The sequence below is a fragment of the Pholcus phalangioides genome, unplaced genomic scaffold, assembly GCF_987345545.1.
Source record: "Pholcus phalangioides strain wild (caught in Gottingen) unplaced genomic scaffold, Ppha-v1.0 ptg000003l_1, whole genome shotgun sequence".
NCBI classification, from domain to species: Eukaryota; Metazoa; Arthropoda; class Arachnida; order Araneae; family Pholcidae; genus Pholcus; species Pholcus phalangioides.
In genome coordinates, this window is record NW_028301596.1 from 49,149,622 (window position 1) to 49,166,341 (window position 16,720).

General features: G+C 35.7%; 1 protein-coding gene across 2 annotated transcripts in view; it reads left to right on the top strand.

Annotated features, from left to right (window-relative positions):
- Positions 1 to 16,720, top strand: part of LOC149088755 (regulator of G protein signaling 7-binding protein A-like) — a 280,027-nt gene that overhangs the window by 219,361 nt on the left and 43,946 nt on the right. The gene's annotated exons all lie outside the window — the stretch shown is intronic.

Below are 16,720 nucleotides of genomic sequence, written 5' to 3' on the forward strand. Positions count from 1 at the left end.
GAGAGCGATGATCCGGTAGTCAATGCCAAAGATTTGGTTGGTGATCTTGGGATCACAGTGTAGTGGCCAAGATCTGTCTCTAGCTGCGAAATATCTATTGAAAATAAGCATAGTGGTACTCTGTCTCGAATCTACTGACTATCGAATTGAAGCTCTAATACAAGGGTTCTCAAACCTTTTTCAAAAGCGGTGCTCCTTCCCCCTAATCAACTCTTATTTGCGGCTTCCCAGAGCAGTTTAACAAAGAGCGTCTTCTTCGAAAATCCTTTGAATCCTTTGTCAGGACTGCCGCTTTGTGGCACCTCTGACGATGGTTGTGCGGCGTACAGTTTGAGAACCCCTGCTTTAGTAGCTCGTCTGGCACTGAAATTCATTTCGATTTGCAGCCTTTGTGCTGTCGTGTGGGCTTAACACGCATTTGTGAGGCATTCGGATAGCAAGGAACTGGGTCCGTATACCGTCTGTGGCGCAGTGTTGATCAGCCGAAGTTGGTATTCCTACTTCGAGACGCGATTGTGAGCCAAAATCTCCCTTAAAAATTTTCCTCAGAGAAAGCAACAGATCCTGCAACAGTAGAAATATTCAACCATAACATTTCACTCATCAATCGGAATGTAGGTGGAAGCACATGAACGCCATACAAAAAAATCGGAACTTAACAAACCGATCTCTGTCTTCGTAATGATGAGGAGAGAGGAAAGAATACAGAAGAACTTGTTTGAACGTATTACGCAATATTACGTCCTTGATCGTAAAGTGGTTAAACGCCAACACTGCAAATCTTTCTTCCAAATCGTGTAAATGATTCGTTGAACAGAGATCATCCTAATTTCTTGCCAATCACTTGTAAGGGAAGGGGAGTTATAAACCAGCACCTCCTAGAGATAGAAGGCCTCTCCAAGGCAGTCTGCTTGTGACGTCAGTAAGTAGTCCATTTTCCCCTCTGAATATTCAGGGGAAAAAATCCCTGCTCGTGCCAATATCATCGTTGTGAGGATAAGAAATGATCGGGTTCAGAATTGGCGATTTCTATGCCCCACATCCAATAACAATGCGGTATTTGTGAGCCTATCAGGAAGATTCTACGCCAAAATAAGAAGAAACGAAATAGGATGCTGTGTTCCAAACTGCGGCAAACCTGCTAGGTAGTCTGAATGACGTTTATGGCAAACAGTGCAGAGACCTTCTATCTCTAGGAGGTGCTGGTTAAACCGGAGAGAGCTTTGCCTGGTGGGTTTCTATATTTCAGACACTCGAACTCAAATCAGCGTTATGGTGATGCTTGAATGAATCCGTATAATTGAGCAATTGATCAACAACCCGAGAGTTCTATATTAGCGCAAGCATTGAGCTAGCATTCCTTGGATGATCGCGAGTAATTCCTGCTGTGGTCGGTGATCAAACTCACTCAAATAACGGACCATTACAAGGAATTAATTTGCTATCGATACGTAGTTTTCGTAATTCATGAAAATTCCCCCCCCCACCCCAATTTCCAAAAATCCACGTTTGCTGCATGTCCAATGAAAGACATTTCCATGAGCTTTGAATTCGGACAGAATTAAGCTTTCAGGGAGTCTCTCAAAGAGAGTACAAAATAATAATAATAATAATAAACAATAAACACAAACCATTGATTCTAAAATCAAAGCAAAATATGGAATAACGACCAACAAAGAGAGGCAAATACGGCTACGATGACAATAGCTCATTCCTCAATCAAAAAAAATAATAATTAGCAAACTTGGTGTCTTTCTCTATTGTACAGAAAGAAATTTTACAACGTGTTATTAAGATAAAAATTCGCCCCGATATCTGGAATTAAAATTTTGGATATTCGTCCCTTTTCGAAGTAGGAAATTGGATAAAGTTGCGAAAAAATATGGAAATTTCAGCCCCTAAAATCTCGACGAATTTTTTATATAAACATTATTAGGTGAATTTTGTTCCATAAAATAAAATAAAAGCTCTAACTTGTCCGAATTAAATGTACAGTATTTGCTGTGGGTATCTTGAAAAAGAAAATTCAATTTTACTCATTTTATCATTCAAATTTTATATTTCCATATCAATTATTATTTTACGTGGTATCACAGTTAAATTTATGTTTATGCTATTACTTTTTTCTTCATATTTCACTAATTTTAAAGAACAACCTCGAAAACAAATGAATTTATACAGTCGAATCCCGTTTTAACGAGCTCCGTGCTTTGTTCCCATGTAAACGTATCTGGGGGATTAGAAAAGTGTTCGTTAAAACGAGATTTTCGCTACAACGGTATTCGTTAAAACGGGATTCGACTGTATTAATTTTGGACACTGTGTAACACCCTGTACATACATAATCAAACTATATTGAATATTTATACTATAAAATTTATTTCATTGAGGGTAGATACGTCTTATTCATGTAGAAATAGATAAATAGATACACTATTTTAAGTATAAAACAACCTCATAAAAAATCTTGCGTAATATAATCTGCATTCAACGTTTAAATTAATTAATTCATTAAATTCTAGAAAAAAAATATCAGAATCCAAATTGAAAATCAAAATTATTCCTTTGATAAAGTTGAAACCAACCACGTTATGAAATTATCACATACTGTTTATCAATATAATTTAATTTTCTATTTACAATTCGAATATATTTTAATCATTCATAATAACAAATCATTCATTTTTCGTGCGACAAGATTAAATTTTTTGTAACTATTTCAATGCTTCTTAATTATTTAATTAGTGGATATATAATTATGAGGTGGTTTCGACAAATAGATAATTAATATAATTTCGACTGACTTTGCGTTCGCTTGAAATTTGTTAAAAAAATTTTTTAATTCACTTTCACACAAACTTTCGTACAAAATAAAAAAAATTTCGGAAATTAAAAGATACAATAAGAGTCAAAGTTACTTAAAACAAAATATTTTTCTATAGAGAATTTAATTTTTTTGAGACTTTCTCAAAATGAAATTTTTAAACATTTCACATTCTAATTTTCGATCTAAATTTTTTTTATCCATGACTGTGAACAGAAAAAAAAAATTAGTTACCAGAAAGAAATTTTATAAAATTATTAAAAAGAGTAATTAATTCAAAAGAAAGTCATGCTTAAAAATTTATGTTAATTTTTTGAAATTTCCCAAGTATGTTATTTAAGGGGGTCACATACCTCTTAACATGCAGAAAAGTTAAAATATCATTAAAAATACTATTTAACCATTGATTTATTTTTTCACATATTTTGATTAAATATGCTATCTTATGCTGGCATAAAATTTTACATATCTTGAATACTCAATTTTTAAAAAAATTTCAAAAAAATACATTACGAACAGCTTGCACGTGATAAAATGACACATCAATGTAACTGAACAATATGAAAACTAAAATGAAGAAAACAGTTAATTTCATAAAATGAACTGAAAAATCTAAGTTGCATTCACTCACTCTTATTTAAAGTTTAATTAAAAATTTAAATTTTCAATTAAAAAAGTAAATTTATAATAAAATATTTTTTTTAATAAATCATTCGATGGGATTACTAGCAAATTCGCAGATGATGTGAAGCTAATGGGGGTAATCGGGAATGAAAGCGATAGGGAGTTGCTCCAGACCAACTTAAACAGGATTGCAGCATGGGCAAATGAATGGAGCATGACGTTTAGCGTAGATAAGTGCATGGACGCTCATTTTGGTTGGAACAACCCACGGTTCTCTTACGAGTTGAATGGTGTCACTATCCCGGATTCAACTAGGGTCACCGATTTGGGAATTCTCATTGACGAGCGACTTAGGTTTTCTGAACATTGTTCAGCGGTGGTCAAAAAAGCGAATAGAATGCTTGGTCTCATTTTCAAAAAGGTCTCTTCACGTTCTCCTAAAGTCATTCTTCCGCTTTTTCGAGGCTTAGTTCGTCCTGGACTGGAGTATGCTGTAAGGTTTTGGAGACCATACCTACAGAGGGACATAGACTTGGTTGAAGGGGTGCAGAAAAGAGCTACGCGTGTCCTTATTGGCACACAGGGCTTGAGTTATGAAGAGAGACTTCATAACTCTTGCGTTGTATTTGTATTCAAAGATCTTTTATTAGGCTTTTATAGAGTAATCCCAGCCTAAGAAAACTACAATTTGAATGAGCAACAATCTTTTTAAAGCAAAAGCCTCCGTGAGTAGATTCACAAAAGGAGAAAATCTTGAAAAAAGATTTTTCTAGAAACTTTGATAAATCAGCAACTGGAGGTATCTCCGTACTCTTCGAGAAAAGAATCAATCGAATTTTTTAGGAAGAATATTTTCAACAGTCTATTAAATTTTGTTTCTGTCTGCGGGAGCATCGTTTCCGTGATGAGTAGTACAGACGTAGATAACCTGCCAGCCTACTGGCGTCCGCACACGTTATAGCAAATATCCTCCGCTGAGGGATCCGAAGACCCGCGGATTCAACTGGGTTCCGTCACCGGCAAAACTGTACAACTGGACAAGTGTCTCTAGTTGCATAGCTGCATCACTTCATTATTGATGTCCCGGCTATAGCATGGTATCCAGCCCTATTTATAGGATAATATCTTCGGTTATGACAAATTCCATTGTTGGAATATGCATATTGTTGCGTACTGTTGGGTTGTTATTTAATTCAACTGTTGGAATTCTCTATCAGTGAGAGTTTTTTTACAGTCATCGTCATTCGATGACTAACACTTTTTAGGTAATCAAATTCATTGGTAAAATACGATGCATTTGTAGGCAAAACAAAAACACTTCTGCTTACAAGACAAATACAGCACGTTAATCTAACAAAGTTATCGACTCCATTTATTCAAGTGTTTTTTATATATATTGTACACAGCAAGCTGGTGAACCAATTATTTCACTCTCAAATAGCAGAACTTTTGGATTTTCTTTTTCTTTGCTCGTCGCTCAAATTAATCACAAGTCTAATCTTACGTAAATCACGTTACCACAACACCAAAGTTTATCCGGAAATATTTTTTAAAAATTATAAAATGCTTCAGAAAAACATCTGGGTCGATGAAGTATTACGCGCTGTGGAATGGTTCATGCACTAAAATTAATTTTACGTATAAATCTTGGAAGAAGCGAGAAGTGAAGCAATTGTTGTCTACAGTCGAATTATTGAATTTTATCTGGTAAGGGACATCGAAAACTTCTTGGAAGTTTAAATAAACCCAATGAAATACGGAATGTTTCACTAGATATGAAAGAAGAGTTAATTTCTACTTCATGAAGATTCACAGGGTGACTTTGTAAGTGGTTTTGGAATTAAAACATGAAGCTATATATAAGATTTTTCAAAAGAATTCCTGAGTTCTCTCTGTGACAGACACCGTCTGCCTGTGCAGCTATCTAAATGAAATGCTCACAGTGATCTCAAACGTAGTTCTGCATGTTATGAACATTTGGCAGAACATAATTTTAGGCAGTTTCATAGCTTCATAGTATAAACGCAAAACTCAACACGACTTCAACATAGAAAGTTGAAAACTGACGTTATAAGTGGGCGTTCTCCTAAAGTCATTCTTCCGCTTTTTCGAGGCTTAGTTCGTCCTGGACTGGTATGCTGTAAGGTTTTGGAGACCACACCTACAGAGGGATATAGACTTGGTTGAAGGGGTGCAGAGAAGAGCTACGCGTGTCCTTATTGGCACACAGGACTTGAGTTATGAAAAGAGACTTCATTTTTTGAATATGTTTACATTGGATGAACGCAGGTGTCGAGGAGATATGATCGAAGTGTTCAAAATTTTCAATGGGATGGATAGGATGGACCATGAACTTTTAGTACACCGCCAATCGACTGCTTTTACAAGGGGACACCAGTATCGATTGGTGAGGGACAATGCAAGGTTATGGTGTCGCAGGGAAATTTTCCTCTAATAGGGTTGTTAATAAATGGAATAGCTTACCCCCGGAGATACTAAATTGTAACGCAACTGACACGTTCAAAAAGAAATACGATAAACATGTTGGGGTAAATCGAGAAGCTATCCATACTCAGAATCAGACAACCGTAAGTATTCTTTATGGGCATTGTGTAATATTTTGTCATGTGTATATATTTGTTTACAATTTTTTGTTAAATTGCATTTTTAATTGGGTTGCTTTATTTTTGAAACATATGACATCCATATTTTTATGGGTATCTTTTTCTCAGCCACCTCGTTGGGCATTTTGCCTGTTGTGGCGTTGTATTTGTATGTTTATTTATGAAATGGATCTGGAATCTTTTAGTTCATTTCATGAAATGGACCATTTTCTTCATTTTAATTTCGATATTGTATGGTTACATTGGTGTAATTTCATTTTATAATGCGCGCAAGCTGTTTTTAATGCATTTTTTTTTGAAAAATTAAAAAAAAATTAAGTATCAGATATATGTAAAATTTTATACTGGAATATTAAAGCATGTTTTATCAAAAATATGTGAAAAATTCTAATAAATCAATGGTTATAAATAGTGTTTTTAATGATATTTTAACTTTTTTCTCACGTAAGATGTGACCCCCGTAAGTAACCCGTCACCATGCATTTTAAAATTGCGCAATATGGGCACGAATTCGAAGAGCGGTCAGAAATGGGTAAATGTAAATTCTTTATAATTATTTGAATAAACGAAAATATACAGAAAAGAAAATTCTCGAGGGAAAGAAAAATCTCATCCGGGTTCCTGAAAGATAAAAACATCCATGTTTTTTATTATTCTTCGAAAATGTGCATGGCGTATGTATTTCATTTTTTCCACGTATGTAAGTACACGTCGGCGTCTACCCCAAAAACATATCAAGCACTTTGAAGTGCTGATTTTCTAACTTCTCCAGAGACGTATAAAAAACCGGGGGGGGGGGGGAGGTTTAGAGACATAAAAATTTCAGATCCCGTGCCGACATGAACCGCAAGAGAGAGAGAGAGGAGCGGAATTTTTTTTTTTACGACTATGGCAGTGGCGTACACGAGAGAAGAGAGAGGATCCTCTCTCCTTTTCTACTTCAGTAGCGACGTGCCATGAATATTTCTAGCATTAGAATCAAATCGTGTAGAAAATAAAAACCCACGTGGTAAGAAATATTTTTTCCCTGCCAATAAAATTATTTATATATAAAATTCTATATATTGATTCCTTTATTTATTTACTTTGTAAAAGAAAAGGTAATAAAATATTTCACTATTTTTAATAGTATTTATGTATTATTTGTATTAAAACTTTCTGGGTTTAGATGACCGTAAAATATTTACTTTCGTATCTTTTTCTTTCTTATTCTTACATATGAAACTATTTCGGTCATAGAAAGGAACCATAAATGGAGATTTTTATGTTTGTTTACGGCAACATACGTGAGGTAAATATCGAATAAAAGGAAATACTATGTTATATATTGATAAACCCAAATAAGATTATCACTTCGGGAACGGTTGGAATGTTGTTGTTGTTTTTTGGGGTATGGGAAACATTTAGAGAAGCGTGAAACTTGATTTCAGAACACAAATTCTGAGATTGGTAGACCATAGTTATGACCTGTGTTGAAAAATTGTAATGGATTAGCGTATATGCGACAGGAACATGGAAAAATAGCTTAAAAAAATTGTGGGAATTACTTTGAGCACGTTCATCACGAGTTCTCTCGATCTAGCCCAGGCATCTCCAACCCGTGGCTCGCGAGCATCATGGTGCTCCCTGAAGCACCCAGAGTGCTCAATGCTCATGTCGGGTTTGGTGCTCCCATAGACTAGAGATATATTATTCTTACTCTGTGGGTGCTCCCGAGCACTTGATCGCCTTGTACATATTAAATGCAAGGATTGAAATCATCCGGCCTCCGTACATGTCAAACTTGCCGTGAGGGGTTGTGCTCTTCTTTTTGACTGTACAGGACAGGCAGTGCTCGTGACTCGAAAAAGGTTGAAGACCTATCTGGTCTGACGTTTCCGAATAACTACCTGTGCTCTTTTTAAGCTTTTGTAACGGCTCTATCGCAAGTAATCAGGAGCGGATCCAAAGACCACGAATTATACGATTAATTCTAAAACTAAAAATCCGCAAAATGACCAGCAAAAAGGAAATTCAGCTGCGATGATAATCCATCCTCAAATGCAAATCACGGGAAATGTAAAAATTTGAATTTTTATGCGGCCTTTTAATCAGAAACCAACTCAATTAGCAAACTTAATTAATGCTTTTATTAACTTAAATCGTGTGCATTTCATATAATCCGGAAGGGGAACGTGATCAGTTTCTCTGTTTCCTAATAAAATCTGTATTGATTCTTTTATTCTTGTTTGTGCGGTGAAGATATGTAATAAAATATTTCACCATTTTAATAGTATTAATCATATTATATCTTTCTGGGTTTAGAGATGTGTGTGACCGTAAAAATATTTATTGTCGTATTTCTTTCTTACTCTTAGATCTGAAACTGTTTCGGTCATAGAAAGGAACGATGCGGTTCGAATGTTGTTGTTTTTTTGTGTATGAGAAACATTGAAACTCGACTTTAGAATACAAATTCTGAGATTGGCCCTTGGCCGGTGGTCCAAATATAGCCCTGAGGGTTATCTGATGCGGCCTGCCATCCTAAAACCTAATTTTATAAAAATGAACTAAGCGGCACATTTAGAGATCGCTTAAGTGTCCCGTGGTATAATTCCAGAGCGTTTAAACCACGGCCCTTGGCACATTTTCAGATCACTTAAATGACCCGGGACACAGTTCCAGAACACTTGAGCGATCCGTGACACATTTAGAGATCTCTTGAGAGTAGACATGTGACGTAGTTTTAGAGCACTTAAGTGCCCCCCCCCCCAGTGCGGTTCTATATCACTTCAAGTTACCCGCGGCACATTCTCAGATTATTTAAGTAATCCGCGGCATATAATTACGGATCACTTGAGGGATGTGTGGCAGAGTTTCAGAGCATTTCAGCGGCTCGGACATATTTCCAGATTACTTGGATCCGCGAAAAATTTAGAGACCACTGAAGTTGTTTTGTCACTTCTCTCATCAATTGGGGGGAATGTTACTTTAAGTGTGCCCACAAACTATCGAAAGGTTTTTCTCGTTTTTGGCGCACCGAGTAAGATGGCATTAAAAATATTTCATATTTTCATGAATGGTTGTTGATGACGTAAGCATCATCCAAACCCCCCCCCCCTCCCCTTGTCATCAGAACTCAGAAATCGGAAACACCCTCCTCCCCATCGATGCTGACGTAATACGTCAATGACCCCCTATAAGTACTTATCAGAAAGTAATGTTTTTTTTTCGTAAAAATTCGTAGACCAGTGAAGAATCAACGATTATTTTAGATTAACAAACTTAAAAAAATTTTAAATAAATCTGAAAACCGAATGTTTTTTAAAAAAATTACGTATATATATATTTCGCCATTTCTCTTTTCATATATCTTAAACAGCTCCAGATTTTTGTTATATAAGGGGCCGTTCAAGTATTGCGTCAGCAGAGTTTCAGCCATTTTTAACTTCCCCTCAGCAAAAGTCAGCAACACTTTGACTCCCTTCTACCCCCTGTTGTCATCAAAATTTCGCCAGCCCTGCCGCCTACTTGCTATCGCATATTAGCGGAATCAATAACGTTCTCGGGGGGGGGGGGGGCAGAAAAGTGCAAAGCGGTTGTACAGTATTTTAGAAAATGATCAAATGCCCTGACTAGGCTTCACAGAACCCAAAAACAAATGAAAAATGGCCGGAGTTAAAATTAATTTAAGTTGTACCAAAACATTACCTTAATCCAATTATTATATTTACCCGATGATCGATATAACGATCCCCTTAGTCTCGTCGAAAACGGCCGCTATATTGGGAAGGTCGATATATCGAAAGGAAAAAATATGTGATAGTCGCTATATGAAAACGTTTGGGACTTATCCCACCTGTCGTTGAATAGAATGGTCGCTATAACGTGGGATCGTTATAATGAGCGTCGACTATTTGTTTATGATTGTAATTTTACATATGATTTTTTTTTCTAGGATAGTATCAGGTGACATGCTCCAAGTAATGGTGAGAAAACATTAAGCATGGTACATGAGTTACATCATGGCCGTCTTTCGTAATCATTGATGGATTGCATCCACGTAGCAAATGCTATACGATAACGATTAGCAGTCGATTAATTACCCAACACCAAACTCCACGAACTCTTCCCGAATGGTCAACTCAAATCTGTACCACAAAACGATTCGTCATCCGCAAAACACCATTCGTTACAGCATCTACAGAATAGATGGCAATGAATCACATAAACTGACCGATCGCATGCTCAGTTAGTACTCGGACTAGCCTCAAAATGAATTTTTGACTCGGAACAGCTACCATTACTACTACTACATGGATAAGCATTTCGAGTTTCAGATTCGAATCCGTCCATCATGTAATCCATTGGGATTGCCCGACTGACTCTTTACGGCGTGTCTTCGAAGAGGCAAAATAAATTATCATTATTAAACCTACAGATGTTCACTCGGGATCGTGGGAACGTAACGTCAAGCATTTGATTAGTGTCGGGCACATCGGATCAGAATTCTGGAAAGTCCTGGAAATAACTGGTTTACTCATTTATTTATATACACATGCGGCTCGAATCTACGCCATTATTCTCCAGCGCATGGCAATTATATTTCTGAAGGTAGCACATATTGTATTGTTGATTTATAATTGTCTTTACGTCATATTGCTGCTACAAAAAAAGGCAGTTTCAATTCATGTTATGATTAAATCTTAAAAACTTCTTGAACCATTTCGGCTTGGAAAATAAAGTATACAGATGATCATAAAAGAAATGCCCAATTTAAATAATTCATAGCATTGAAATCACTCATATTCAGGTTTTAGTACGTATTTTTAAGTTTTTTGCGGCAAATTATAAATATTCTCTTTACTATATATGCTATAAACCAGAGAGAGAGAGAGATCGGCATTCAAATTTACCTTTTGAGGTTCTGGCGACTTTGCACTTAACGATGTTAAGACCGTAAAATAAAAATATCTCAAAAACGGCGGATAGGTGGCGCTGACATACACAAGTAAAGCCTCCAAAAGAAGAATGCATCCAAATCGTTTATTACAGCAGTATGTGTTATGATAACCATGACCATCACCATGGATGGCGATAACACATTGCAGGCGAGTCACAAATCCAGCAACGAACTGATTCCAACCGGGCTTTGAAAAAATTACCGATAACCTTTCTATTAAGAGATTAAAGTTGGTTTTCGTAGAAAATACGGAACCATTCTTCTGTTAGCAGCTTTACCCGAAGAAAAGTTATGCTGAAAACTAACGACACGCGATGATCATTAGAAGAAAACTCGTGCCCCAACAAAACATGTTCAACAAGATCCTCGGCACTAGTGAGGGCTGAATCTGAAATACATAGAAATGCCCTTCGCGGCTTCTGATACCCGCTGATGCAAAAGGTTATCGAGCACCAGCTTAAAGAAAGCCTTTCTCGTATTGATCTCTATCCGATAGGTTCTCCCAATCCATTCGCATTACAACTAACAACAATCAAAGGCGTGTGACGCTTCTTGTTTTCAAACTGAACCTATGTAGTTTTAATATAAGTACTCTGTATGTTACACTCTCGTGCCTGCAAACATGATTGCACGTATAAATCAAGACACTCCACCCCTTTCCTGATTCATAAAGCATTTCTGAAAAAATGTATCGCATCCTGTGATAAGTCAGAAGGATTCATCCCCGTCCTTTGAAATTCAATAAAGAATAGAAATTCAAGTAGGCTTCGTGTAAAAAACGGGACAATTTTGCCAAAAAGTCGAGACGGTAAAAAAAAAATACCGGGACTGTCCCAGGAAATACGGGACGTATGGTCACCCTAGGAATTCATCGATGATTCTGTAACGGCTACAAGGTCTAGGCCTTCCACAGCTGTCATAATGTTTAATAAAATTTCTTATTACCCAAGCTCCTGGCGTTTATCAGCACACATTTTAATTTGCCCTGCGATTTAGTGTCCACCGAGAAGCCATACAAGTCAGAGATCGGTATTTCCCCGCCAATAGCTTTATACTATTGTTGTTATCATTAGCTAACCCACACTCCCGTCTCACTTGGTCTGAAAGTCAAAAACCTAACAACTACAAAGAGACCAGAACATCTTCCTTCCATAATAACTGAATTGAACGTATCTTTTTGAACACTTTGTGGCGCTGCTTGTGTCTTGTGCAATTTTTATATTTTTATTATGCTTTTATGCCATCCATTACCTAGGCATTATCTTGCATTGGAGTTCAGTTTGGCTCCAACTGTCGACCGAACATGCACTAAAAATTTCTCTCTCTCTCTGTCTGTCTTCTATTCCTTTTACTAAATAACTTAAAAAAAGAGGAGTCATGACTCTAGTTTTTACCAACTAGCTGTTGCGAAGATGAATTTTTGGAAAGAGAGAAAATTCAACTGCCTTTTTGCGGGGAATCGAACCCACGTCCTTTCACTTTCCGGGTGAACGCCTTAGACTTCAAAGGCAACGAATCTCTCAATCTTTCCTTGGAGATCATGTACACTGAAAGGGAACATGCACAGTAGAAAGGGACCGTCCATGGACTGCCGGATCTGACTCGGGCCAAGTTCACAACTGCTGACGCTGCCAACAGATGGGGACTCAAACACCCCCTCCCCCCCCCCTCCCGATGCTGACGTCATACTTGAATGACCCCTCATGGGTATCTTTGAATCTGCAGTTATAAAACTTTATGAGAAGTACATGCACACTATACTCTGTACACGCAATATTTGTTTTCCTATGAATGTTGAAAATGTCTAGCTTTTTGAGTTTTCATCCCGTATATAAAGAACGGGGGGAAAACCAACGCGATTCCATGCAAATGATAGCTTTACCACGAGACAAATGGGTTTCCATAGAGATGTTATTCAGAACCAAAAGTTGAGAATGAACGGAAAGAGGGGAAAAAGTCTATTTTTCAAGCCGTGCCTGCTAATTTGAATCCTTGTTCACTGCCGAGATGACAGCATCGTAAAAAAGGAAAAAATAGGGAAATACATAAACTTCGAAATAAGAAAGAAAATTTCAAACACAACAAAGACTTTTCTTCCAAACAAAAATGTTATGTATGATATTTTTAAAGTTCTAGACGGCACATTGTGGGTTCAATGATGGGGAGACAAAAATGACCTTTTGACATTTCGGTTCCTTATCCCGTTTTCATTTCAAAGGGACAGGGGGAAAAAAAAAGGAGATATCCAGGAAAAAAGGAGGGAAAAAAATATTGCCGACGGATGGAGTATCAGGGAAATGGTGTGGAATAAAATGAAAATGAAAAAACGGAGGCTAAATTACAGATCGAAACTGCATCGAATAATGCGCAGAAGAACACGACCAGGGGTAATTTTTTGCGCATTGAATACGATTCTTGCAAGATTGTCGAGTCTGTGAGGTGAAAAAAGAGGAGCGATATCGGAGAAAAATTTCCCAGGGAATGTGTGTGTAGAGGGAATTTATTTTATTTCTTACCCCTAATATATAAGTGAAATCGTATTTTATTCCATGAAATTTCTAGATTTTTTTACTCGTCTGTGGAATGGGACTTCCAATTTGCATTTTAGATAATGGCATTATTGTAAGGTTGCTCAACCTTTTGGAGATTAAGAGACACTTAATTGAAATGGAAATGTGCCGCGGGCTGCTTAAGGGGGGGGGGGGTGGTGCCCGCAGATTTTCCAAAAATAACCACATTTTCCAATTTTTTCAGTTTTTAAATACTGTGAAATTTTCTGCGTCTAACTGTGTTCAAGTTTTTGCCCTACTCCCCCCCCCGTACTAAAATATATATATTTTTAATATTTTATTATAAACTGTTGGAAGGCATTACACATGCTAATGTTTATCACCAAAATGCGTTTTTCCTCAAAACTAAGTTTTTTGTTAGATGAGGAAAATTTTTTCGAACACCGCTCATTCAAATGTCTTGAAACTTTGTGTGTCTATGGTGTTACATATGGTGCTACGCGAGGATTTTCAATTAAAAATTTTTAAAAAAGTTTTATGGCACAAAATATGGGTAAATTTTGATTTTTGAAAAAGTTGCATGTTGTGCTGGAGTTAAAATTCGATAAAAAAACTAATAACCAACAATTAAAATCTTAAAAGCTCGTGTTAAAGTATAGTGTTGAAAGAAACACACATAAAGTTTCAAAACATTTAAATGAGTGGTGTTCGAAAAAATTTTCCTCATCTAACAAAAAACTTAGTTTTGGGGAAAAACGCGTTTTAGTAAAAAACATTAGCATGTGTATAATGCCTGCCAGCAGTTTATAATAAAATATTAAAAAAATATGTTTTTAGTACGGGGGGTATAGAACAAAAACTTGAACGCAGTTAGATGCAGAAAATTTCATAGTATTTAAAAATTGAAAAATTGGAGATGTGCTGCAGGTCTCTTAAGTGACCTGGAATTGTGCCGCAGACCACACGTGTAATCGGTATATGTTGCGGACCACTTAATGGGAGGGAGAATGGGTCGCAGGCCATTTGAGTGATCGGAAACCGCGCTCCAGGTCACTTAAGTGAATTGTAAATGTGCCCCAGGTTACTCGAGTGATCTGTAATTTACTGCGGGCCACTTAATTGATCTGTAATTGTTCCGCGGTTCACTTAAGTGAGCTGCGGATGTACCAGGCGCCATTCAAGTCATCTGGATATGTACCGCGGACCACCTATTTGAAGTGGGAATGCGCCGCATTATTTGATCTGGAACAGCCCCCGGGTTATATAAGTGATCTGAGATCGTGTGTGGCGGACCAGTTAAGTGATGTGGAACTGCACCGCGGTTCTCTTAAGTGATCTGTACATTTTTTGTGGATCACTTACTTGAAGTGAAAATGCGTCACTGGCCACTTAAGTGATCTGTAACAATGTGAGGTCATTAATCAAGTCCCTAATGTGATCTATAAGTGTGTTGTGGTGGTAACTGAAGTAATCTGGGAATGTGCCGCGAAATATTTGAGTGATTTGGGAATGTGTCGCGAACCACTTTAGTAATCTGGGAAAGTACCGCTTAGTTTATTTTTGTAAATGTGTGTAGGTTTGAGGTCGCGAGCCATATAAGATGGATCCGAGGGTCACATTTGGGCCGCGGGTCAGAGGTTCAGCATATATGGCCTATTGGATTCTATATTTTGATGTTTTATTTTTCTATAGATAATTAAAACATCAAAATATATACCAATATTACTAGGGTGACCATACGTCCCGTATTTTCCGGGACAGTCCCGGTATTTTCTGTGTTTTTGGAAGTCCCGACTTTTTGGCAAAAGTGTCCCAGTTTTTCCCGTATTCTACACGAAGTCTACTTAAATTTTTATTCTTTATTGAAGTCAAAGATTGAAATTACTTTTCAACTAATAAACTATATTATGATAATTACAACTATAAATGAAAATATTAATCTCCCGCATTTGTCTTGGTGAACGTTTTTTTTTTGTAAAATCTCAACGACAATTTGCAGTAACGCTTCATTTCCCGCCATTGTGATTTTTCCGTAGTATTAACAATATTTGGCAACTTTGCTCGGTTTTGGCGTCCTTTTTGGCGATAATTGGCAATGTCCCGTATTTTCCCGTATTTGGAATCTCAATATCCCGTATTTCTCTCGAGGAAATATGGTCAGCCTAAATATTACAGGAGAGAACTGTGAGTTTCAGTGATTTTGTTGATATTTTTCTTTTCAAATAATAAATACGGTATGAAAAGTATGATCAGAGAATTTACTATTGATTTTAAAATGAATTCTTCAGTTTGTAAAAGATTATTTAAAAAAAAAATTGATTAATAGAATTGCTTTAAATTTTACTTCAAGAATTATTTTTATTATTAAATAATTACTCAAAATTTATTTAAAATTGTTTTAACTGTTGGAAATTGATTTTTTTTAAGTTTTTGTAAAAATTTAATTTAATATTTTGATTTAAAAAAATTAATTAATATTTTAAGGGTATGAGATTAAATTTGTTAAAATAATTCAAAATAAAAAGAATTTTTTTCCGGTTTTGGCAATATTTTTTGTTTCAAAATACTTGTGATTACTTCGATAAAATTGACTTGGTTTCAAAAATGAAATAAAATATTTTTTTTGTGAAATTTTGTTTAAAAATTTCGATCTGAAATATAAATTTCAAATTTGAAAAAGATCATTACAAAAAAGATTTTTCCAGAATTGCTTTAAATTTTACTTTTATCAAAAAAGCATTTATCAAATTATTTAAGATTTACTTGATATTGTTTCGAAATTTATTTGGTTTCTTTTAAAGCTTTTGTAAAAAATTAATTTGAAATTTTCAGATCTAAATATTTTAAAGCATTTAAACTGTCCATTGATTTTTCCAAAATCTGTACAAGAAATTTAAAATTTTCATACTTTTTTCATGCTTTTTACAATATATATATTTTTTTTTGCAAAATACCTGCAATTACATATTTCGAAATCTGACTCATTTTCAAAGTAAATAAAAATCCTTTTTTTGGAATTTTGTTTGAAAATTGCGCGAAAAACTCATTCAAAATTTAAGCATTTTTTTTAAATTTGTGAATTTTTTACGATTTTCTAAAAAAATTTAAAATTAAAATTTAAAAATTAAAAATATTTTTTTATCATTAAAATTTTTTTAAATATTCCCTTTTTCAATTTTTTCAGTTTATATTTCAT